The sequence below is a fragment of the Hippopotamus amphibius genome, chromosome 3 (assembly GCF_030028045.1).
Source record: "Hippopotamus amphibius kiboko isolate mHipAmp2 chromosome 3, mHipAmp2.hap2, whole genome shotgun sequence".
Lineage (NCBI taxonomy): Eukaryota > Metazoa > Chordata > Mammalia > Artiodactyla > Hippopotamidae > Hippopotamus > Hippopotamus amphibius.
The window spans coordinates 82,958,344-82,984,608 of NC_080188.1; the positions used below are offsets into that span (position 1 = coordinate 82,958,344).

The following is a 26,265-nucleotide window of genomic DNA, read 5'->3' on the forward strand; positions in this document are numbered from 1 at the left end:
TACTCAATATTTTCCTGTCAGTACCTATTTAAAACAGAATTTAAGGTTCCTAATAAAAGCATGACAAGAACTAGGCATGTAAAGAAAAACAAAACAGCTGGAGAAGTTCTGGAGGAGGGCAAAGTGATCAAAAGGATGGAAGAAATTATTCTAAGACAGACAAAACATCAGGAAAAGATGATGGTAATGACGCACAATCCAAACCTACAAAACCAGGAAAAGATGAACTCCAGCTTGTTCTAACAATTCTCAAAACACAAACCTGGGATGTGTCTTGAAACTTTATAAAGAGACAGGCTTGGGATAAATAAATGAACTGTTACATAATTCAGGGGCTAATAAACTTGTAGAACTCATTTCTTCAAAAGAAAAAAAGTACAGAATGAAAAGTGTTTGAGAGAGTTTTAAATAAGTTTAGTCAAGATCCTGAATGGAAAAGTTAGCACAGATAACCCCACGCTTACATTCATTCCCACAAAGTTTCTCTCAGCAGTGGCTTCAGAGACTGTGAGCTCACACAGTTGTCTGGAAGGGCCACAATTCTTAGTACTGCCTATGTCCTGTTATACAAAATTCCACCCTATGCTTAACTCTAAGGCCTGTATAAATATATGAAATGTTAATTACTTTCCTGCACCTTAATTTGGCCCTCTGAGAGGATACCTAAATTACAAACTAAAGATTTTATAGACTTCAGCTTTAAAATAAAGGAACAGGAAAAATATCATTCTTCAAAGAATTAAACATCAGAAGTTTCTCCTCATTTGATAGAGGAGCATGAGATAACTTAAATAAGCAGAGCTTTGAGCCATTCCACCAAATAAAAAAGTGCTAGCAATTAGGACAACATGCTACTCAAAAAAAAAAAAAAAAAAAAGGAAAAAATTTAACAACTTTTATAAACTGGTTAAAGTACTACATGCTCTCCTCCAGATCAGTTGTGATTCATAAGAACTCAGAATTTCCTGAGTAACTGAAACCTGTCAGTGTCCTCCTGAGACGCAGGAATTGCACCCAGGAAATGTGAAGGTAAAAAAAATTCCTGTACCAACAGGTACTGAAATGAAATCTCTCAAGGAAGACTGGCAAAAAAGAAAGCAATTTTACTTTCAGGGGGTTCAAACAGTCAGAGGATCCCCCATGGGAACCCAAATAAGAGTTGCCCTGAGACAAAAACTACCGCGCTGTTTCCCACCCTGTGTATCGGGAAAAGGAATGTTACAGAGATGTCCTTTGTGCGCACATAGGCTCTGGCTTCCTCGATTTCCTTTTGCCAATTACTGGCCAGAAAGATGCAAGTCTCCAACTCTGGAGAAAGACAGAACTCCTCGAAGGGAAACCTGCGGGCTTGCGTATCACACGTACTGAGCGCTAAAAGGTTACAAAACACAGGGCTGCCGGATGCCTCTCCCAGCAGTGAGAACTATAAATTACCCCACTCATCTGTACCCTCCCGACACTCCTGGAGAACATCGGCTCAACTCCGGAGGACGCCCCAGCATCCTCTCCTCTCCACCCCTCAATTCCCTTCCCCGGGGCCACTCACACTTTAGAGAAGAGCCGGGACGCTGAGAGAGCGGGGTGCTTCCTTTCCTCCTCGGGACCGAGGCGGCAGCTGCGGCAGGCTCCGGCGCGTTACGGAGGAAGAAGCGGGGCTGGGATCGCAAAGCCGGGCGGCCACCCGGGTCTCTTCCGCGCCGCCGGAGCAGAGGAGGCGGCGGCCCCGCTTACCTCCTCTTTTCCTCTTCCTGGGTCTCTTCAGGCTGGGTCTTCTGCCCGTCCCGGGCCACCTCTCCCCGGACAGTCACGTTTGGGAGGCTCCGGATTTTGTCTTTACAAAGTTTCTTCTGGGCGGAGGCTGCGGCCGGCCCCCCGGGTCCCCCCCGGCCCCGCCGCCCTCGGGGCTGGGGCGGGGGAGGGGGCTCTAAGAACTCCTCCGGGAGTCCTGCCGAGGGGCCGGGGGGCCGGCGACTGGCCGAGAGAGAAGACCCCCCCCCCGAGGGGGCGGAGGGGAGGGGGGGGAGGGAAGGGGAGGACGGCGGCGCCGGTCCTGCTGTCCCCGCCGCCCCGGCCGCCGCTTCACATCGGGGTCCCCGCCCCCCCGGCCGGGGGGTGGTTGCCGGGCTTGGGGCCCCGGCTCATACACTCCGGGGCGAGATGCTACGGCCCCGGGCGGGTGGCCGAGGCGGCGGCGGCGGCGAGGTGGGGGACCCGGCCGACTCCGCTCGGCGCCGCCCCCGCTCCCGGCTCCCGCATGTGTCGCTGCGGCTGGGACCCCCTCCCTCCACCTTGGGGGTCCCTCGCCCGGCGCCCCGGGACGAACAGACGCTCCGGCCCCTCCTCAGCGTCCTCTCACCGCGGAGCAGCCGACCAGTCCCGGTCCGAGGTGGCCGCCTCCCTGCCCCCCCAGCCGCCGGCTCCGGCTCGGGCTCGGGCTCGGGCTCGGGCTCCGGCGTGTGCAGCCGCCGCTGCCGGCCGGGAAGGTGAGGGGGGGAGAAGAGGGGTGGCCGCGGCTCCCGCTGGCCCAGGTCAGGGCGGAGGTCTCGGCGGCGGCCAGGGCACGGGCGCGGGATCTCTCGGATTCTCCCTCGCTCTCACGCTCGCGGCGGCGGCGGCGGCGGCGGTAGCGCCCGGAGCTCAGCTCGCTGTCTCCCTCGCTCAGTGCGGGGCTCTCGCCTCACTCCAGAGAGAGGGGCGGGAGGAAAGCGGCGCGGGCCGATGACGCAAGTCACCTAGCAACCGCTCTCTTCCCCCCTCCCTTTGCTCCCCGCTCCGAGGCTTCCTCCGCGGGCCTTTTTTCCCCCTTTCCAACCACCCCGCCCTGGGCGCCGCCGGCGCGCGCTGATGACGCTCCAAGGGAAGAGGAAGTCGGGCTCGGCGAACGGGTGGGTGCGCCTCGGGCCGCGGGACTCGCCGCCGCTGCCGCCGCCTGTACGGCCGCGTCAGAACTGAAAAGAGGAAGGGGAGGAGCCGCGTGGAGCCTAAGCTGCCGCCTGAGCTTACCCCTGACCCGAGGGCGGTGGAGAGAGCGTGCTCTGTAGAGGTTTCCTTCAGAGCAGGTGGTGACTGCTCCTTGGGGAGCGAGGAGGAGGCCCAGGCCGCGCGGCCATGCTCGGGCGCGCACCACCCGAAGGTGAGGCATCTGGCCCCAGACGGGCCTTCGGAAAGCCCGGCTGAGCCCGAAGTTATCTTACAGCTTGAGCCGCTGCACCTGCTCGAGGGAGCGAGCGCCCCACCCCTCCCGTTGTGCGCGGCCAGACCCAGCGCCCGGTAACGTGTGGTCGCGCCGGGCAAGCGCTTGATGAATGAATGAATGCCTCGCCTCCCTCGCTTGCGGAGCTCAGCGGAGTTTGACGGAAGCGCAAGCGCTTTGTAAACTGCGTAGCACTGTAAAGATGAGAGTTGAAATGCATCCCTCTTCCCCCTCCCCCTCCCCCCCCAAGGAAATAGGGGTGCGGCTTGAGTGGGCAGTCACAACCTGAGTCTTTAGCGAAAAAGGAGGCGAACTGCCGGGAGGAGGGAAGGGAGCCGTCCTCGCGGAGATTGTAGAAGGCTGTTTTGACTTTTTCAGAAGGAGAATTTAGAAGTGCCTCCCTTTCAGGAATCACTCTTGCTTGTGGTCTGGAGCTTTGGGGAGCTGCTGTTGGTTGTTAATCACAGTGTCCATGACCGCCATCAAGTAATTTTGGCCTGTGTTTCAGGTGTGACTCAAAGGCTATATTTCCTTTCTGAAATAAATATTGTTACTATTTATGCAGGTTTTCCTACAGATGTTATCCTGGAAAGTAAATTCAAGTAAAAAGCTCATGAAGTTGACAGTGTAGTTCTCTAGGACAAGAAATGTTAAGGTAAAAGGATTTCAGATTCTTCAGAAATCTGCCTTGAACCTGTCCTGGTGCATAGTGTGAGAATGAGATGACAGCAGCAGTGATGAATGGAAGCAGATTCCACAGTTGGGACTCTGGCGGCCTTGCCTCCTCTGGAAGCAGCAATAGTGGCTGTTACAGGTCTTTCCACCTCAGGGGATGAGGAGCAAGTGTTTATAGACGGATCTTGGGAGCTCAGAGTTTCTGCCACTACTGCCACCACCATATATATGCAAATAGACCAAGGAAACTTGTAACTGGGTAAAATCCAAGGGCTCATTTTTAAAATGCTGCAGAAAAAGTGATTGGGGGGCGGGTGAGATGGATGTTGCCAAAGCAAGAAGAGACACTAAGTAGCACCTGTCCAGCTGTCCTTCATCCAAAGTTCTAAGAGCCAGGTGACCTCTCCTACTTTTAAGCTACCCTGGATTTGACTCTCTTCTAATGACCAGTCCCTGCCAGGTCCTTCCAAAAAGACTCACAGGGAATCAGACCAGCAAGTGATGGCCGCACATGGCTACAAAGTAAATCTTTCCGGGTTTTGCTCTTCTTCTAAATTTTTTGATGAAAATGGCAGGAGTAAAATACACAGATTGAGGGGATTTTGTAAAGCTGAGCACCTCAGGTTTTAAGTTCTGTGAGCTTTGGATAAAAAGAGTACAAACATCAGAGCTCTGCAGCCCAGCAGAGGATGCCTCCAGAAGAGCGGGTAACCTCATGGAGCTTTTCAGTGACCTGATCTGTTTTCATTGTCAGTCGCTCCACGGGAGAACCTGGGTACTGAGAGGCAGAATGGCACTCAGGAGGGCTCTCAGCCACCTACCCGTGAAGTTAAAGCTGCACTAGCTCACTAGGCAAGATCCACCCACTTCATCCAATATGATAACTGGAGGAAACAACTGGAACTGGTGACGGCAGAGAAGGAAGTTCCTACATTTCCAACTTGGTCTGCATCTCTTTAGTTCTTTTACTTCGTATTAATCCAGAGGAGAAAACAGCTGGTTCATTTGAAATTCCAAAAAAATCTGAAGTTTTAGTTAACAGAGTTCTTGGCCTGGTTCATCAGTTTGTTTGTGCTAAAGATCTGCATATTATGTTAAAATATAACAAAGGGATATTTGTATAGGGTTCTTTTCTCCTATACTTGAAAGTGAGCTTGTCTGAGAAACTATTTCATCAGATTTATTATCCCACATCAGTAGTTTTTGCCGTCAAAGATTTCAGAAGCTAAGTTTTCTAGCAAAATTTCTTTCCAGAAATTCCGTCTACAGTATTCAGTTACTTTTAGCGGTTTTATTGTGAAATATGCATTCAAATGCATAAAACAGTTATTCAGTACAATGAGTACTTATAAAAGAAAGCTTCATGTAACCAGCCAGGTCAAGAAATGGAACATTGCCAGCACCCCAGAAGTCCCCCGCTGACCTTCCTGAACACAACTCTTTCCCTCCCTTCTAGAGGTAACCATTATTCTAACTTTTGTGATAACCATTTCCTTGTTTTCCTCTATTGTTTTATCACAAGCATGCATCCCTAAACAATATATTGTTTGGTTTTGCCCTTTTGGGGGACAACATAATATGTAACCTGTTGCGCTTACAGCTTTTGCTCAACGTCGATTTTAATCCATGTGTTGTTCGTATAACTAATTTGTTTTAATTGCTGCATTTTACAGGGTTGCTTTGCAGCAATAGGCCATCATCTGTTTAGCCATTCTATTGTTGATCGGTGTCTGGGTTGTTTCCAGTTTGGAACTGATATAAATGCTGCTATAAATATTCCTCTTATATGTATTCCATCACATCTATGTGAGTTTCTGTATGGGAGTGGTTATGTGTATTATAATCTGAATGAATAATGCCACGCTGTTTTCTAAAGTGTTATAGTCACACCAGCTGTTCATGGCTCCACGCCCTCAACCACATTTGGTATAGTCGATCCTTTTCAGCTTTGCCAGTCTGATGGGGGGGGTATACTCATCATTGTGGTTTTAACTTACATTTCCCTGATTGCTGATGCTATTGAGGACCTTTTCATATATAACTACTAGCCATTTGTAGTTCTTCTTTTGTGAAATGTGTTATCGTTTTCATGCGTAGTCACTGAGATACCCGATTTTCCAATATCCTTTTATAGTCCACATTTGAATAATATATTTCAGGTAAGGTCATACTATCAAATGAGTTACATTTGGGGCAGGTTCTCTCCAAAATCAGAATAATTATAGTTTGCCTAATAATCGCTTATGAATTTGATGATAAACTTCTTAAAAGTAGGACTATAAGGCAGTATTTTTTGCATTCCAAAATAGTGCCACGCTTTCAACTATTAAATTGTTGCTGGAAAACTCATGGTGGTTTGGGATTTTGTTGTGACTTAGTTTCCCTCAAGTATGTAAAGTCAGAGATTTATTCTCTTGAATCTATGTAACTAAACTCTGTGCTTTGTTGTTTTATATTTTATAGGCAGCTGCGTAACAAATTGTCTCACCAGCACAAATTTTTTTTCCTTTCCAAGATTAATTCATTTTATAAAAGTCACAATGGCTTTTTCTTTCCTCCTAAAATTCCTGCTAAAATGCATGTTTTGTTTCTTTTTTAATTTTACTCGTTAATATCAAATACATACCATCCATGTCACTACCTGGCAGATTTTCCCAGCATATTCTATATGACGGTTTTATCATTTTCTTATCTGTCAGTTCTTTGTTTAGAGTCAGTGATTTTTTAAGACTGGAGGAAGACCCCGAAAAATTAAATGACTTACCCAGGGTCAGAAGAGCAAGTAAAAAGGAAACCTGGACTTGGCCACAAGTCTTCAAATAGAGCACGCTTGCCGTTATATCACACTGACCCTCAGGCTGCTGGAGCAGTAAGGTAAATTAATTCCCCTGGTCTGTAGAATGTTGTTCACTTCCACATGGCAAACCTCTTATTCTACCATTGGGTAAGGTTACTTTCTTTTAAGCCTAACAGCTTTAGGATCAGATTAAGATTGGTATAAATAAAAGTAAAAGAATAAAATTTTTAAAGATTAATATAAATAATAGTGCTAAAAGGGGGTTACACGGGAACCTGCTTATAAAAAAGATTTCTCCACTCTTCCCTTCGTCCCTTATAGCCAGCCTGTCACTAGGCCCCATTGCCTCTTCAGAGAATTACCATCCTTCCTCAACATCTGAAAAAAGAACTGCACAAAAGAAAGCAGTGGTTGGTAGTGTCACATGATGCAGCAAAGGCCCTTGGATTTGGTGATCAGCTCTCTAACAATATCATAATGCTTTTAAAAATGTTGGAAGTTATCAGAACTTAATGACATTTTTAACTGCAAGAACAAATCAATCTAGAGAACTTATCAACTGTTTGATGAGATTGTCCCTGTGTGGCCTTTATCATCATCTGGGTTTGCAAAAAGATTGATTCTAAAAATGAATGATTGATGACTACTAGTTTTAATGGAAAATAAATTCATAAAATAATTTTGAATCACTTGTTATATTTGATAATTTAACTTTAAAGTTTCAGAAGAATCCTTCATTTGATTCTGTCATTAATAGTCACTTTTTATCTAGTAAAATCTAGGTGTTATTTTTAAAATAAAGTATTGGGTGACAACAGCCTTAAAGAAAATAACTTCATAAAAATATTAAGGTAGACTTACACATAAATTAGCTCTGAAAAGCAAAAGTTTCTAAATGTTTTGCCTTGAAATTCAAAGTTGAGTTATTGAATTAACAGTAGGAAGTTGCCAAAGGTACCAGATACATAAATATTATTTGTATATTTTTTGTCTTCCAAAAAGCAGTGATATGTAGAAAACATAAGAGGGTTAGAATATCTATCCTAAGCATAGAATTTTCACATTTACTTCACCATTCAGTGAACAGAAATTTACTTATCATCTGCTATTTCCTAGCACTTGACTAAGTGCTGTGCATATAATGGTGAAAACAATGGTGTCCTGGCTTCATGGAATTTACAGTTTTGTGCCAATACGCCCCAGGCTTGATACTTGACCCCAGCTACTACCATCTAAAACTATTTGAACTATATTATCATTTGACGATATATTGTGTGAATAGTTGGGTCACTGCTTTGTTCTCTTGAGCAAATAAATGATCACAGCCTAGAAACCTTCAATCCTATTATCATTTTTCAGATTTTCCTTATGACGGTTTTTAAAAATACAGAAACATTGATAGAACTGTGTAATTTCTATTCATACATCTTCCACCTGGATTCCGTCATTGTTAACATTTTGCTGTGTTTGCTTTATATGCTTTTTCTGAACCATTTGAAACTAAATTGCAGGCATCATGATGCTTCATCCTTTTTCTTAGGTGATACTTCAGCAGATATCACCTAAGAAAAAGGATGTACCTAACCCCAACCTTTAGTCAGACCTAAGAGAATTAACCAAAGTCTATATCTAAATTTATTTCACATTTAAATTTTCCTAATTGTCCCAACAACAATTATTTTCCAGCTTTAGTGGGAAATAATTGACAGATAGCGTTGTATAAGTTTAAGGTGTACAACGTGTTGATTTGATATGTCTACATGTTATGAAATGATTACCACAATAAGGTTAGTTAACAGATCCATTACCTCACATGGTTACCTTTGTGTGTTTGTTGGGGGTGGGCAGAGAGAAACATTTAAGATCTACTCTCTTAGCAAATTTCAAGTATAAAATAGCAACAATATTTTTTATAGCTTGTGTCCTTCCCCCAACCTGATCCAGTCAAGGTTCACACATTGCATTCTTCAATTGTACTTAAATGTAAGTATTTTTAGGGAAACTAAAAACTGGACTCTCCAATACTCTTTGGAAGCAATTGCTTTACATTATTTCATTTCTTTTCTAGAATGTTATATTTTAAGTCTACTAAGAGCATTATATTTTTTTAGTAAAGGGTGATCTCCTTTTCTTCAGTTGCTTTTTCACTCACCTTTGACTCCATGCAGCTTTTGTGGTTGTGGCAGTCACTCACTGAGGTACTGAGGATTCCCCTCTTTTCCAAAAGTAACCTGTACCTTTTGTTAGACACTGTTTCCTTCCACCTTTGCCCCACCATGCCTTCCCTGGAAGGCCCTGATCTTTCTCCCAGCCAAAACCCTTATTACCTCTTTGCCCCTCCTTGAATTTGTCCTGACTCTCTGGGAGCCCTTTCAAGAGCATCTAACTCACAGTTCTTATATTCTTATTCTCTACCTGTCTTTCAGGCTACCACAAGCTCTGCCTAACTCCACCAGGATCTGCATCTGATTTTCTTTCCCCAAATCCTTTCACTAGGAGTCCTTTGTATCAGAACCCACCGCTACTGCAACCTGCCACCACTAGTATGTACTTAGCTGATTACAAAGGAAGGAAAGGACATACTTGACAAGAACCTAGAATGTGCAGTTATTTCATTTAATCTTGACAGAACCTTGCAAAGTAGGTGCAAGATGCCCATGTTCCTTTTTCCACTTCCTGGCCACAAAGGAAGACTCTGTTTCCCAGCCTCCCTTGCAGTTAGGCTGGAGCCATGTGATTAGTCTGGCCAGCAGAATGTGGGCAGAAGTAATGTTTGTCATGCCCAGGCTTGATCCCTAAAGTTTCCCATGAGATAATCAGCTTCTCTGTCTACAGGCTTAGAAGCAAAGGATGTTTAGATACTGAGAACAAGAGTTGAAGCAGAGACAAAAAGTTGAAGAGATGTTCAGATAATGGATCCAATGCTAGGAGGAGTCCAGATTCCTTAGTTGCTGCTTGGAGAAGTGCTATCTGACCTAAATCAAACAGTGAACAGAGCAAAACATACAAAGTTATGTTAAATTGCTGAGTTCAATAACAAATCTGCATTTAAAACATAAAGAATAGCAAGTCATTATGTTAGTATTCTAATCTAGTGAGGTTGAGTGATATAAACTTTTGTGACCTGACATGAGAATGCAGCCCCCTTTTGTTATATAGTTTTTAATAGAAATGTGAGTTCTGAGTTCCAATTCAAACTATAAAAGGACTTTTAGGAAAAGAAAACAAAAACTCTAGGGATTGACTCTTCTGTGAAAGAACCACATACTATAATATCAGCACCCTCCAGATATTGACTGGAGACCTCCTTTTCAACAAATAGGCTTCCATTTCAAGGATGAGAACGTATCCTTAGGTTCTCCAGCTTTTCATTCCAGGATTGACATTTCTTTTAATAACCAAACAAGATGTTATGACCTACCATCTTTTATGTTATGAAAAGTTCAGAGCCAGCTCTCTCCACTGTGGCTGGTATCCTCAAATTATTTCAGTGCCTTGCCCCTCACTGGACACAGCTATTTCATTTCATCAACATAAGACTTCTGTGTAGCGGCCTTTTAGGTTGAGGGGTAACAAATGGTTATTATAATATAAGAACCAACTTATAGCGCGGCAAACAATTTCAAAATCGATGTCAGATGTAAGTTTTTCTAAAACTGTTGGCCAGTTGCAACCTTAGGGAATTTCTCACTGATAAAGTCTTTCCTTAGATCTCTTCCAGTCACCCTGAATTTGCTATTCTACCCCCACGTCCTCTTCACATCTCTCCAGAACAGTCTCTTTAAATACAAGATTCCTTTTACTTTGTTAAACAAGCAATTCAACTGTCTTGGGTCTCCATCTTTTATTTAAAAACCCCATCAAACTCATTGTTAATAGTGTATACAGATGTAAATAACAGAAAACCCAATTGGCATAAACATGTAGAGGGTTTGCTGTTTCTCTTAATGAAAAATCCACTGTTAGGGAGTTCGAGGTTGGCACAGCAGCTCAGTTATGCCAGCAAGTACGCAGGCTGTTTTTCTTTCCTTGCCATCCTCATTGCCATCAACGTCATGTTGACTTTTATCATCAAGCCTGTTGCCTAATAAGTCACAAATAGACTGATCTTCCTGGGGAGTCACATCCAAATTGCAGACTGGACAGAAGGAGAAAAGGTGGTACCTGTATGAGGACAAGCCGATTCTTCTCCCAACATTTCCAGCACACCTCCGTTTAGGTCTTTGATAGAGTGGTGCCTCGGGGCCACACCTAGGTCTAAAGAAAGAAGGCTGAGTAGTATTTTAGCTGGGCATAAGTAAGGAAGGTGGGAAGAATAGACAAGGAGCAGGAAATTAGCAGTGTCTGACACACTTAGTCTGTTCTGACTGCTGTAACGAATTACCATAGACTAGGTGGCTTATAAGTAACAGAAATTTATTCCCCACAGTTCTGGAGGCTGGAAGTCTGAGATTGGGGTGCCAGCATGGTCAGGGGAGGGCCTTCTGCCAGGTTGCAGACTGCTGACCTCATGTCCTCACATGATGGAGAGCAGAGGGCAGCAACCTCTCCTAACTCTTAAATAGGCACTAATCCCAGTCATGAGGCTCCTCCATGACCTCATCTAATCCTAATCACCTGAAGGCCTCACCTCTTGGTACCATCACAAAGGGAAAGGGAAGAAGGTGGCAGGGCAGAATAGGATTTCAACATGTGAACATTCAATCCATAACTCCCTTAAAGATGTTTTTCTTAAAAAGACCATCTGGGCTTCCTAGGTGGTGCAGGGGTTAAGAATCCACCTGCCAATGCAGGGGACATGGGTTCGATCCCTACTCCAGGAAGATCCCACATGCCACGGAGCAACTAAGCCCATGCGCCACAACTATTGAGCCTGCGCTTTAGAACCTGTGAGCCGCAACTGTTGAGCCCATGAGCCACAACTACTGAAGCCCACGCACCTAGAGCCAGGGCTCCACAACAAGAGAAGCCACGGCAATGAGGAGCCCACGCACCACAACGAAAAGTAGCTCCCGCTCACTGCAACTAAAGAAGCCCGCGTGCAGCAACAAAGACCCAATACAGCCAATAAATAATTAATTTAAAAAAAGAAAAAGACCATCTACCCCAGAGATGAAATCTCAATGTCTAAACCCCAGAAACAGCTACCATGGTTTTTGTTTTAAATAGCAATTTCCCCAATGCTTGGCATACAAATATCAGTAATACGTAGAATTTTCTTTTTGGCTTCTCGTAGTTTAAAAATTCCAGCAATATAGTTTCAGAAGCGTTTTTAATAAATGAATTTGTGATTTCCAGATGGTTGGCTTTTAATCTCTTAACGTCATCATTCCAAAACACAGCTTATTAGTGGTGTTTTAAGCTCTTTTTTTAGATCCGTGTGTAAGCATGATTAAACATTCATTTCCCTTTTAAAACCAAACATAAGCATTACTTTTATTTAGTTTAAAACAATCTGAAACTTACAAAAAATTACAGGTACAGTGGAAAGAACTTTTTTATCTTGAGCTCCCATTTGGGAGTAAGTTGCCATTCTGGTGCCTCAACATCTCCAAATGCTTAAGGGAGTGTAATCAGTTATTCTCCCACATAATCACAATATAACCATCAAAATGAGGAAGTAAACATGGATCATTTATTTTATCCAATCCTAAGACTTTCATTAAATGTCATCAATCATCCCAGTAATATCTTTTATAGCAAAAAAAGGATACACTTCAGAATGTGTATTGCATTTAATTGTCACATCTCTTTAGTGTCCTTTAGTCAAAAATATTTCCTCACTCTTTGACTTTCATGACCTTGATACCTTTGAAGATTCAGTTAGTTATTTTGTGGAATATCCCTCAATTTGGGTGTGTTTGGGTTTGGCAGGAATATCACCGAAGTGATGCTGTGTTCAGATGACACACTCAGTTTTTATTTGTCCTGTTACTGGTGATGTTCACTTCAATCAGTTGGTTAAAATGGTGTCCGCCAGGCTTCTCTACAAGAAAGTAACTCCAAAATGAAGTTACTATTTTTCCCTTTTGGAATTAACAAGTATTAATTTTGTGACGAGATACTTTAGATCTAAATAAATATCCTTTTCCTTATCATGCCTTCACTTTACTTTTATTCATATCCGTGTGGGCTCCTGGCTTCCTATTTTGTTCAATGGGTTGTAATCTGTTACTATTATTATTTATTTTGATGCTCACATTGTCCCATATTTGACCAGTGGGAACCCCTTCAAACTGGCTCCTGTGTCATTTTGCCCCATCCTTCTGTGAGTATTTTCTTTTTTTCTGGCACAACAAAATATTCCCGGCTCATGTTGTCCTTTCCCTGCCCCTGGTTGCAAGTGGCCATTTCTCCAAGGATTAGGGTTACCAGATAAAATAGAGGTTAATCAGTGAAATTTGAAATTCAGATAAATAATTTAGTGTAGGTATGCCCCATGCAATAATTTCTTGTTTGCTAAATATTTGCTATATTTTTATACACTAAATCTGGCACCCTGCTAAGGAGCCCTGGTTCCCTTATGTAGCAAATAGTATTTAGAATCCACAATCTGGGTAGGTCTACTGGTTGCAATATGAGTTTACAGCTTTTAGGCTCTCTTCATGGTTAGAACTAGAGAACATGTTAATGCACACACGCACACATTTACATCTATATATATCAACATTTATGCCATATAGGTATAGATACACTGCAGTCCATCAGTTCACACTGATAACTTCTAATTTCACTTCTGAAGGTGTATTCTGATTTTCTCCCTTTCCATGTTTATGACTTCATTCTCTGAGGGTGAGAATCCTGGCCCTCATTACCATCAATATTTTTACTTATTTGATCAATTCCTTGGTATATAACCAAACTCATCACTGTCCCTGCCCCCTCCCCTGTGAGGATGCCCTGCTTGTGCTCAGATCCTGTGCTGGGACATCCCCACAGTTTGACACCCTCTCACCCACCTCGCCACAGGCCACCCCACAGTGTGGGTGACCTCTTCACCGTGCTTGCATGTGCCCCACCCCCACCCCGCCCCTGCACAGATCCTCACCTCTCTCCCTGCACAGGCTTTGCCACCACACACTGGGCCAGCCTCCATGTGACTCCACACCTGCCCTTTGCCCTGTGTGTACACTCTCCTCACCTTGCTCTCTTGCTCTAAGCACAAACGTCTTCAGATATGAGTGATAAGAAATTTTTTGTTACTCTTCTTATTCATGACAGTCATAACTTTTAACACAAGGTTTTCAAAGTAAAAGAGGCTTTGACAAAGGCAACTGGAAAAATAGGGATATTTTTATTCATTTGCGTTGAGCCCATACTAACCATTACTTATTGACTAATAGTAAAAACCCAAGAGAAGACAAAATTAGAAATGTAGACTTCTGTTTAAAAACCTGTGTTTGTCTCCACTTCCTCTCAAAAACCCCTAAAATAACAGTAAAGGAATAAAAAGGCATAAAAGGCACAAAGAGCACAGGAGATGAGATGACAGCAGAGAGGAGATGTCAGGAAGTTCTAGAAGATAGAAAGATAGATAAGGAATAACTAACTTAGAAAAAATGAACCTAAAACCTAAGTTACTGCAGCAGAGTGTCCAGCAATAACCAGCCAATCTCTGATGTGAAACCCTAGAAAATGTCAAAAATTGAAGTCACTAGTTGCTTTTGAAGGATGGGCACAGGGTAAAGCGGAAAACAGGCTTTTTCTTAAATGTGAATGGACAGCCAAGGATCACCAGACATTTGAGGAAAGTCTAACATGAAAGCAAAATAGAAAATCAGGACTTCCCTGGTGGTGCAGTGGTTAAGAATCCGCCTGCCAATGGAGGAGACATGGGTTCAATCCCTGGTCTGGGAAGATCCCACATGCCGTGGAGCAACTAAACCCGTGAGCCACAACTACTGAGCCCACGTGCTGCAACTACTGAAGACCACGCACCTAGAGCCCGTGCTCCACAACAAGAGAAGCCACCACACTAAGAAGCCCGCCCGCAGCAACAAAGAGTAGCCCCTGCTCACCATAACTAGAGAAAGGCCCCGTGCAGCAACCAAAACCCAACACAGCCAATAAATAAATAAATAAAATGAATAAATATATTTTTTTTAAAAAGAAAATTAACCTGGAGAAAACTGAGACAATACAGAAAAAGAAAAATATCAAAGACCGTGATAAAACTTTAAGATGAAATGCATAGGATAGTGAGTGTGTGTTTGTGTGTGTGTGTGTGTGTGTGTGTGTGTGTGTGTAGATAATTAAGACTCATTTTTAATAACGAACTTCATAGATGATGTCTTGGTTTGAAAAATCATGGCATATCCATATCAGCATGTTATTTACACACATACCAAGGGGAAAAACATCTGAGGAGTTAAAAGTGGTTGCCTTTGAGGAAGCCACATTAGATGAGGGAAAGCAAGTGAATCTTGTTATTTTCAGAAACCCATATTTTACTTTGATAAAAATAAATTTGATTTAAAAATTGTATAGATTGAAACATCTTTAATATCAGAATCTGACACCTAGATTCAATTCAGTGAACAGTTCTGCCCTTTTACTGCTTACATAAGTCTGTACAGGTCTTAACCCCTGAAACTCAGCTTATACATTTATAACTTGGAGAAAGTGATATTGCCATACTCTATTAATCTGCTAGGGCTGTCGTGACAAAATACCACAGATCAAGTGCCTTAAACAACAGAAATGTATTTCTCACAGTTCTGGAGGCTGGAAGTCCAAGATCAAGGTGAGGACAGGGTTAATTTACCTTGGGGCCTCTTTGGCTTTCTGCCTGTCTTCACATGGCCTTTCCCTGTGGGAGCTCATCCCTAGGGTCTCCTACTCTTCTTATAAGGACAGTAGTCATGTTGGATTAGGGCCCTACCCTAATGGCCTCATCACCTCTTTAAAGACCTTATCTCCAAATACAGTTACATTCTGAAAGTAGTGGAGATTGGGATTTCAACATATGAATTCTGGAGGGAGCACAATTCAACCCATTATACCTACGGGCTACATTCATTCATTTACTACAATTTATTGGGGCTCCTTTCATGTTCCAGCCTGTGCTAGGCACTGAGGATTTAAAAAGAGGGTCAAATGAGATAATCTTGAAATTAACTTAAAAAACTTTTTTTGATAAGACATAGCCCATCCAACATAAAGCTGTGCTTGCAGGAAATAATTGTTGAATGCAGTCACATTTAAATGAAGAATGTGGAAAATTCTTAAAAGGAGAAAAAATGAGATGCATGAACAAACTTATGGAATAGAAACTGTTATATCTTATGCGCATGATGTGTGCCAGGTACTGACTATGAGATTTATGTGAATTACCTCATTTAATCCTTACTACTACTCTCCTGGACAGTTACTACCAAAATCATTTTGCTGATGAGAAACCTATTGCCCAGAGACTCAGTAACTTCCCTAAAGTTGTACAGCCAATAAGTGGCTTGAATTTGGATCTATCTGATGCCAAAGTCCAATACTTGCATTCTTTTTGCTACTCTCTGCCGTGTCACAACCATCCAGAAATTGTGGTTAGGCTTTATTGCTTTAAATTATTTTTGTTAAATATTGAATACATTCAAAAAGTATAATTTATGTGTACAGAAAGTAACAACAAAATGATCTCCTGTATACTGGCCATCTGGCTTGAGAAAGGGAATATTCCCAAGACCTTAGAAGTCTTGTTATACACCTTCCCCCTGCTTATGCCCTTCTCCCTTCCTCCCAGAACCATTATTCTTACTAACCTGTCATCACACACACACACACACACACACACACACACACACTTGCTTTCCCCCATCAATGTTAGGCCCCTGTGATTTATTCAGGTTGATATATGTGGTCATAATTACATCCCTGTTCCCTCTGATAGTCTAGTGCTGCCAGCCTGGCCTCTAGAATCCTCTTATTCCCACTGATTCTGGGGCAACAATCCTAATCGAGAGGACAGGCAATTCTGGCTTCTCAGAATTGTACTAGCACATTCCATATATTAGTGAAGGGAGTGCCCTCTGAACTCCCCCACCCCAGGGAACATTGTTAGCAGGTGGGTTCTCTGGTATTATGTAATAAATGCATTCTTAACTCTAGTCTGTTTGAATATTTTTACGCCTCCCTCGTCTTTCTTCTAAGAAATTCAAGCATCTCCATCTCATCATTGTTTTCAAGTTTCAAAGAGCTATTCTGCAATGTAGGGACAGTTCTAGGCATCCTACCAAGATATTAAGTCCTGAGTCAGTGAGTAATGGACCCGTATTAATAAAGTCTCTTTTATCCAGCCTTATAGTCTGTCCTCCCTGATTCCGCCACATTTAATATCCATTTCCAGGCAAATTCTCTCAGTTCCTGGTGGTACATTACACTGCCAGGTTCTGCAGTGGCTTTCAGTAAATAATCTCTTTCTTCACATAGCAGTATTTCTCTGCTTGGCTCATAATAAGACTTCTAATTATTGGTCTAGGAGCAATAAAGAGAGGCAAGGAAAGATCTTACAGGCAAGCATTGTCTTGCAAGGCATCTACCCTAGGTAAGACCTTTGAACAATCTCCAGGCAGTTGGAGACTGGTTTCCTCTAGCAAGAGGTAGGGCTCCAGAGAATCCTGGCTCAGATTGTGCAGAGGAACCTCAAGAGTTAAGTCCTCAATCCCATCCACCCACATGGGCTCTTCTTCCCTTTCAATTTCCTGACTTTAGCATAAGAACCCTTCTGGGCTGTGACCTTCACGTCCTTTTTTAGCTCTGCTGTATTCAAGATCAAATTTGAGGTCTTATTTTTCAGCTCAGTCTACCCTCTGTCTGCAGGAAACGAGACCCCCTTTAAAAGATGACATGGAAGACTTCTGGCTTTCTTTCAACCCAAATTCTCAATTAATGGTTGCCTGACCAGAGCCTGTTATTTTCTTCTTTCATGGCTCCTCTAGCAGTTGACAACAGCAAACCAACTCCAAAATCCTAATAATTGCCGCTGCCCCCCATTCAGTTCATGAGCTACTCTATAGGCCAGAACATTCTTACCCCTGCACACCAGCCCAATTCAGCACAGGTAGGACTCTTAGTGACAGTGATGCTACGGCATACCAGATAGTATCGTGGCCTCACTTACTAACAGTAACAGGATCTTAGTTGCCATCTGGCCAGCAAGTGATCCAATTCTAGAATCCTTTTCTGAGGTTCTCCTTTGCATCACTTCTAGGACCTACTGGCTTAGAATAGGTTCCTCCAAAACCCAAGGATTTGAGTGCAAGTGAGAGAGTAGCATTGACATATACACACTACCAAATGTAAAGTAGATGACTAGTGGGAAGCTGCTACAGAGCACAGGGAGATCAGCTTGATTCTCTGTGAAGACCTAAAGGGATGGAATAGGGAGGTTGGGAGGGAGGCTCAAGAGGGAGGCGATATGGGGATATATATAAATACAGCTGATTCACTTTGTTGTACAGCAGAACCTAGCACAATACTGTAAAGCAATTATACTCCAATAAAAATTTAAAAGCTATTTTTTTTAAAAAAGAGTAAAATGTGATACCGGGAAGTAGGAGTAGAGGAGTGGAGATGTGAGACAGCAAGGGAAGGAAACAATCCAGAGCACTTTAAGGAGCAGAGTACTACCGACCACAAGTGGGGGCTCAGCCCACACGGACCCTCTGGGATACATGGACCACACGTCAAAGATATCCCACCCAAGCGGGCAGGGAAACAGGATGTGTGTCCTTCCACTCCTGCTGGCCCTTGACTGAGGGTTGTTTCTCAAGCATGAACCTGTCACACAGATAGAGAGAAGCCCTCAGGCCACAGACAGGGAGTCACAAGTGCTTCCAGTAAGATTGGCTTGAACCGGATCATTCCAGAGTGCCTAGGGAATGTGGGCCGGGCGCTGATGGCTGTCAGCTAGACCTTGCTTGACTTCCTATCTAAAATAACACACACCCCATCATTACCCTTTCCTCCTCCATTGCTTTCTTTTTCTTTACAGTAGTATTTCTGCCTGGCATTCTATTATGTTTATGTTTATTTATTTCTAGCCACACACACACACACACACACACACTACAATATAGGCCAGAGACTTCATCTGATTTATTCACTATTATACGCCCCATGCCTAGAATAGTGCCTAAAACAAGGCATGGACACAATAAGTGTTTTGGAATGAGTGAGGGAATGCAAAAAGGTAATATTTGCAACATGGCTTGAAAACACTTCGCTTCTGTGGTTAGGAAGGTAAGAAGGAGAAGGTTAGGGTTTCAGAAGAGCAGCTCATTGAAGGATGAGCGTGATTAGTCCAGGGAAACAAACATGGGAACGTTGTTCCATTCAGAAACTTTTTAGTCTCAGTTGATTAGGAAGAAAGCCAGCTAATTCACTGAGGAAGACTGATATAATGGTAAAAATTAATGCTTTAAAAAACCTAATAAAATTACCAGTTCAGGCAAGGATTATCAGTGAACACAGATGAGATGGTCACTTGTTGCTAATGTATAGTCCATAGATCACTTGCTAATTGCAAAGGAAAAGATATGCCTTCATGGAGGAGAGATCTGGCAATCACCACCTTAAGCAAATGATCAAATTGAGTATTATAAAGTGGAATGGTCTACTTACCTCCTCATGTGATGCAATATGAAGTACACAGCATGACCTATGAAGTATTCTTACCAAAAATAAATCAAGCCTTTAGACTTAACTTTCAAAGCATTGAGGTATAAGGTAAACACCACCCACAAGGAGATAATCAAAGAAGTCTTTTTTGTCTTTCTTTCACTTAGCATAAAAGTGAAATTATTTTATTAGCGTAATTTTTAAAATTCAACTTTATTTTTTGGAGCAGTTTTAAGTTCACAGCACAATTAAAAAGGAAGATACAGAGATTTCCTATATACCCCCTGCCCTCACACATGCACAGCCTCCCCCAGAATCAACATCGCCCACCAGAGTGGTACACGTGTTACAACTGATGGATCTACATTGACACATCACAGTCACCCAGGGTCCATAGATTACATTAGGGTACACTCTTGGTGTCATATATTCTGTAGGTTTGGACAAATGTATAATGACATGTATGTGTTATAATATCATATAAAATCATTTCACTGCCCTAAAAATCTTCTGTGTTCCACCTATTCATCCCTCTCTCCCTGCTAAATCCTGGCAACTACCAATGTTTTTACTGTTGCCATAGTTTTGCCTTTTCTAGAATGTCATACAGTTGGAATCATACAGTAGGTAGCCTTTTCAGATGGCTTCTTTCACTTTATAATAAGCATTTAAGGTCCTTCCATGTCTTTTCATGGCTTGATAGATCATTTCTTTTTAGCACTGAGTTATATTCTGTCGTCTGGATGTACCATAGTATATTTATCCATTCACCCACTGAAGGACATTTTGGTTGCTTTCAGATTTTTGCAATTATGAATAAAGCTGCTGTGAATATTTGTGTGCAGGTTTTTGTGTGAACATAAATTTTCAACTCTTTTGGGTAAATACCAAGGAACACAATTGCTGGATCATATGGTAAAGAAACCACCAAACTGTCTTCCAAAGTAGCTTTACCATTTCACTTTCCCGCCAGCAGTGAATGAGAGTCCCTGTTGCTTCATATCCTCGCCAGCATTTGGTGTTGTCAGTGTTCTAGATTTTGGCCTTTCTAACAGGTGTGTATCAGTATCTCTCTGTTGTTTCAACTAGCAATTTCCTGATGACATGTGATGTTGAGCATCTGTTCATATGCTTATTTGCCATTTGTATATCTTTTTTGGTGGTCTATTAAGGTCTTTGGATCATTTTTTAATCTGGTTGTTTGTTTTCTTATTGTTGAAATTTATGAGTCCCTTTATATTTTGGATGAGTCCTTTATCAGATGTGTCCTTTGCAAATATTTTCTTACAGTCTGTGGCTTGTCTTGTCATTATCTTGACATATTTCTCAGAGAAGAATTTGTTAATTTTGATGAAGTATGGTTTATTATTTCTTTCATTGATCATGGCTTTGGTGTTATATCTAAAATGGCATTGCCTTACCCAAGGTTATGTAGGTTTTCTCCTGCATAATTATTTTGAGGATTTTTTTCCTTCTCCTGTATCAATTTGTTCTTTTTCGTGGTGTTGCTGAGTTCCATTGTGTAGGTATAGCATAATTTGTTTATCTATTTACCTGTTAATGGATATATGAATTGTTTTCAGTTTGGGCTATTACAAATAGAGCCACTGTGAACATTTGTGAACAAGTTTTTGTTTGGAAAAATACTTTCATTTCTCTTGGGTCAATATCTAAGGACTGAATATCTGAGTCATTTGATTGTTACATATCTAACTTTTTAAGAAGTGGTTCAACTGTTTTCCAGAGTGGTTTTACCATCTAGCATTGCTGCAGCAGTACAGGAGAGTTCCAGTTGCTCCACATCCTCCCCAACCCTTGATATTATCAGTCTTTTGAATCTCATCCATTCTCTCAGGTGTGTAGTGGTATCTCATTGTGATTTTAACTTGCATTTTAATTTTTATAAAGTCCAGTTTATTGATTTTTTCTTTTATAGTTTATGCTTCTTATGTTGTATTTAAGAAATCTTTGCCAAAATCAAGGTCACCATGATATACTTCTCTGTTTTCTTCCAGAAATTGTATAATTATTTTAGCTTTTACATTTAGGTCTATGATCAAATTTAATTTTTATATATGATGTGAGGTGAAGGTCAAGAGTCACTGTTGCTCTTGGTTAAGATGTATGCTTGTTTCAAATCAGGTGTGGGGTCATGAGATCAAATATAGAGAGGCTGTCTGTGAGAGATTTAGAAGTAGGAAAAAGACTTGGTGATTAATTATAGCTTAGATTTTTTTCCAGGAGAATCTCAATCTTTAATTTTATGTCCTTCTCCCCTTCCCAATTTTTATTATTTGAAAAATTCAAACATATAGAGAAGTTGAAAATAAACTTTATCAACACCTTTGTACCCACAATGTAGATTCAACAGTTGTTAAAGTGTTTCCATACAGCTTTGTTTATCTTTCTGAACCATTTGAATGTAAAGTGCAGAAACCATGACACTTTACACTTAAATGCAATGTTATTATATTCCCCTACAAAAAGATATGACTTTTCACATCCAAGAGAATTGATAGATATTCCCTATTGTCATGTAGTATCCAGTCCTATTCAGATTTTCCCTAGTGTTTTCACTAGTGTTTTCAAACCAACATCCAGTTAGGTGTCACCCATTGCATTTGGTTGTTAAGGCTATTCAGTCTCTTAATCTAGAACATTCATCCACCTTTAAAAAATTCATCTTGTAGAATGAATCATACTCAGTACATATTGTATAATTTCTCATATAAAAATTCTGAAAAATACAAACTAATCTATGGTGACGGAAAGCAGATCAGTGGTTCCCTGGGAATGGGTAGAGGGTAAGAGGAAGGAGGAATGGATGGCAAAGGATTCTGAGGAAACTTTTAAGGTGGTGGTATGTGCATTATTTGATTGTGGTGATCGTTTCATAGTTGTATGAGTATATCAAAACTGATAAACTGTACGTTTTAAATATGTGCCATTTATCATACATCAGTTACAACTTAAAGCTGTTAAAAAGTGGGGGGGGGCAGAATGTGCTATAAAAATGAGGACAGAAATTTTAATTTGGGAAAATTTTGAACTCAGGGTACATAAGAATTGTGCTTATAATCTATCACAAAGGCTTTATCCTACTTGTTTATACATTTCTTTCTGATATCCTATTTTCACTCACATTACACTGGATTTAGTTATTTATTTTAATAAATTTATTTATTTATTTATTGGTTGCGTTGGGTCTTTGTTGCTGCACACAGGCTTTCTCTAGTTGTGGAGAGAAGGAGCTACTCTTCACTGTGGTGCGTGGGCTCCTCTTGTTATGGGCTCTAGGTGTGCAGGCTTCAGTAGTTGTGGCACACAGTCTCAATAGTTGTGGCACACTGGCTTCTTTGCTCTGTGGCATGTGGGATCTTCCCAGAGCAGGGATCAAACCCGTGTCCCCTGCATTGGCAGGCAGATTCTTAACCACTGTGCCACCTAGGAAGTCCCTACACTGGATTTAGAAAAGGGATGTACCTTGAGCAATCGCAAAAAAAATATATATATATATTTTTTTTTTTTTTTTTTTTTATTGGCTGTGTTGGGTCTTTTTTGCTGTGTGCAGGCTTTCTTTGGTTGCGGTGAGTGGGGGGGCTACTCTTCGTTGTGGTGCACGGGCTCCTCATTGCCATGGCTTGTTGCGGAGCAGGGGCTCTAGGTGCGTGGGCTTCAGTAGTTGCAGCACATGGGCTCAATAGTTGTGGCTCACGGGCTCTAGAGCACAGGCTCAATAGTTGTGGCGCATGGGCTTAGTTGCTCCGTGGCATGTGGAATCTTCCTGGAACAGGGCTCGAACCCATGTCCCCTGCATTGGCAGGTGGATTCTTAACCACTGCGCCACCTAGGAAGCCCCCAAAAATATATTTTAAGTTTTAAACTATTTCTATGAAAACGCTTGAAAATAATTGAATAAAACATTGAAAATGCATTTTAATTTAAAAACTGAAAGGATGGAAATTGTCAGTACTTCCCCCTTGTCTCCTGAATGAAACACAGAGGCAGGGCACTGAAGGATCTAAATTTCTCTGTTCAGCTTTTTCTCCCATTACCGCCTTATCCACACCCTGTTCCCAGACTGATCGGCCTGCCTGCTGTTTGCAGCTCTCACGCCTGCACTGCTGGTGCCTTGTCCCTATTGCTCTTTCTGGGTGAGATGCCTCTGCTCACATGTGTCCCCCTCCCCCTTCACCTGTCCCTGACAGGCAGAAAGTCTACTTGCCCTTTAAGGCTTCTTCTGAAAACTTTGCTGATGACGCTCAGCAAAGGTGTGTCTTCTTCCCCTTTAGACAGTTTGGCCTGTGGCTGACACTGCCCCTGTTGTCCACTCCAGGGCTGGGACGAGGCACTCACCTGAAATACGAATTTTAAGAGGGCACCAAAAAACTTGGTAATCAAATATTTTCAAATCGGTACCCAATCAAGTTTCACTTTTTGCATTTGGTCATTTTGTCAGTCTTTTTAAATCTAGAACATTCACCACCTTTTAAAACATGTATCTTAGATAATGTACCATATCTAGTACATATTGACTAGTTCCATTTTATTATATTTCTGTTATATAATATCTTATGTAAACATTTTAAAAATCAAAAGTAATGCAAAACAGGGGCTTCCCTGGTGGCACAGTGGTTAAGAATCCATCTGTCAATTCAGCGGACACAGGTTCAATCCTTGGGCCTGGAAGGTCCCACATGCTGTGGAGCAGCTACGCCCGTGCACCATAACTACTGAGCCTGCGCTCTAGAGCCAGCGAGCCACAGTGACTGAGCCCGTGTCCCATAACTACTGAAGCCAACGCGCCTAGAGCCCATGCTCTGCAACAAGAGAAGCCACCGCAATGAGAAGCCCATGCACCACCACAAAGAGTAGCCCCCACTCGCCACAACTAGAGAAAGCCCACAGCAGCAACGAAGACCCAATGCAGCCAATAGATAAATAAATAATTTATACATTAAAAAAAAGGCCAGGAGAAGAGGCATTTAAAAAAAATAATAATGCAAAAGATGGATAATGACATTTGATGATATTGGAATCTTAAATAGAGACAGGATCAGACTGATTTTTCCTGAGCCTCGGGCTCCAACAGGGCTCCAGGAGGTGCTGGCTCATCCCCCTCTGCCTGGATGAAGGGCGCATCACCCTGATCCCCTCAGCACCTCTGCAAGGGCCTGGCAGATTCTGGGCACCCAATCATCCGAGCACAATTTTCTCTCCTTCCATGTATTACTTCCCTCATTAAAGGAAGGAAAGAAAACAGCGGCTGCGATTAAGACATCTAAGGATAGAAAACTAATGAAGGAAAAAAAATATAATAGGTCTGTAAGCAAAGAAATACAGATTGTCTCCAAGACAAAGAACTTCATCCTGCACGTGACAATAGACCCAAAGGGAAAAAACAAGCCATTACCTTAAATATTTCTCATTTTAAAATGCTCTTTTTTATACTAATAATAATCACCCTGAATAATCAAAATCGTCATGTACTCTTCTTATCCTTGGTGTAGAATTTTTTTAGTCATAAACAGAGATGGACATTCTTGATATAAAATTAATATATTATAAAGTCCCTTTCCAGGATTTCTTATCTTTCAGTTAAAGATTTCTTTCTTGCAGTAGGAATGAAAAGAATTGTCCGTTTGTGGGCGTTCATGTTCTTTGTGATATAATAACCATTTTGACAGTCCTCTTTTGTGGGCCTAAGACTTTAAAATAAAATCCGTGAAAGTATTCAGCGACAAGTAGGGTATCTCAGTATTACCATTGTGTTCGTGTATTAATCAGAGATTTAATTATTCAACTCATTTCTTCAGGCATCATGATATCATCATATGCAGTCTTTTTTTCTAATCTGGTTAAAACTGGTTTGGTTTTCATGACTCTGTAAATATACCTTATAGTACAGAAAACCTGACGTCTTAAAGAGAAAATAAAACCCTCACAAAACTCACTGATCTGCTTGCTGTACATTTTCAAGTTCTTAGTATTATTGTTTCTAATTGTGTATGTAATACTGCTTTGTTTGGTAATATATTCTATTTTTAGCATTTTTTGTCTTATCAGAAGATAAATACGTTAAACTAGGGTAAATTATGCGCTACATTCACTGAAAACTTAAACTACCATGAATTATAATGGAGATCCATCTCTTTAGTTCCATCTTTTAAGAGTGAACAATAATAAACAAACAAAAACCTTAAAATATGAAATATTTTTAAATGAAATAGAATTGACTTGAGTGTGGGACTAGATTCCTTATTTTGTTTAACCCAATGAAATCTAGCACATACAAGATGCACCTTGACCATCTCAGGGGAAGAGACCAGCTAATGACTTGGAAGATGCCTTTTATTTTCATTTGCATCAATATTATTGGTGATTCATAAGTTATCTTTGAAAGTTTACAAATGTAGATTTTTATCACTGACTATAGGCAGAAATATACTTATATATGTTAGCCATTTGGTAGGAAGAAAGATCCAGGTGTATTCCAGTCTAAGGAAACAGGTGGAGACCACCTTCTGGGGCAGTTGCCTTTCTCTTGCTTCATCAAGTTTCATAGTCAAGAATTAGAACAGGATCTACGTTGTGGATCAGAAGGTTGCATGCCTGTTACACTGCGGAGAGAGAACTGGTAAGTCAGGAATGTGGTAGATCATTTGTGGGTACCATGGTCTCCTCATAGTTGATGATATGAGCAAATGATTTCCTCAGGGAAGAAAGAGAAGACCGTTCATGTAACAGATGTGTTACTTGTGGCCTTGGAAAATCTGTTGTTGCTGAGTACTGAATATCTGACCGTTTTGAAGCCTAAGTCAAGGACAGCAACCTTGCTTGTCTTGTGTACTGCAGTATACTTAGCACCTATCAATCTGCCTGGTGTTTAATACATATTGTTGTACGTATTAAAGGCCTATAGCCTTGAAAATACATGGAGGAACCTTAAATGCATGTTGCTAAGTGAAAGAAGCCAGTTTGAAAAGGG

The 26,265-nt window shown here is 41.7% G+C and overlaps 1 protein-coding gene across 2 annotated transcripts in view; it reads right to left on the reverse strand.

Annotated features, from left to right (window-relative positions):
• FBXW7 (F-box and WD repeat domain containing 7) overlaps window positions 1-2,836 on the reverse strand; it is a 204,140-nt gene extending 201,304 nt beyond the window's left edge. For both annotated transcript variants that reach the window (XM_057726412.1, XM_057726413.1), the window contains exon 1: window positions 1,547-2,836. The gene's annotated coding sequence lies outside the window, so the exon portion shown is untranslated. The remainder of the gene's footprint in view (window positions 1-1,546) is intronic.
• Window positions 2,837-26,265: the final 23,429 nt, after the last annotated feature.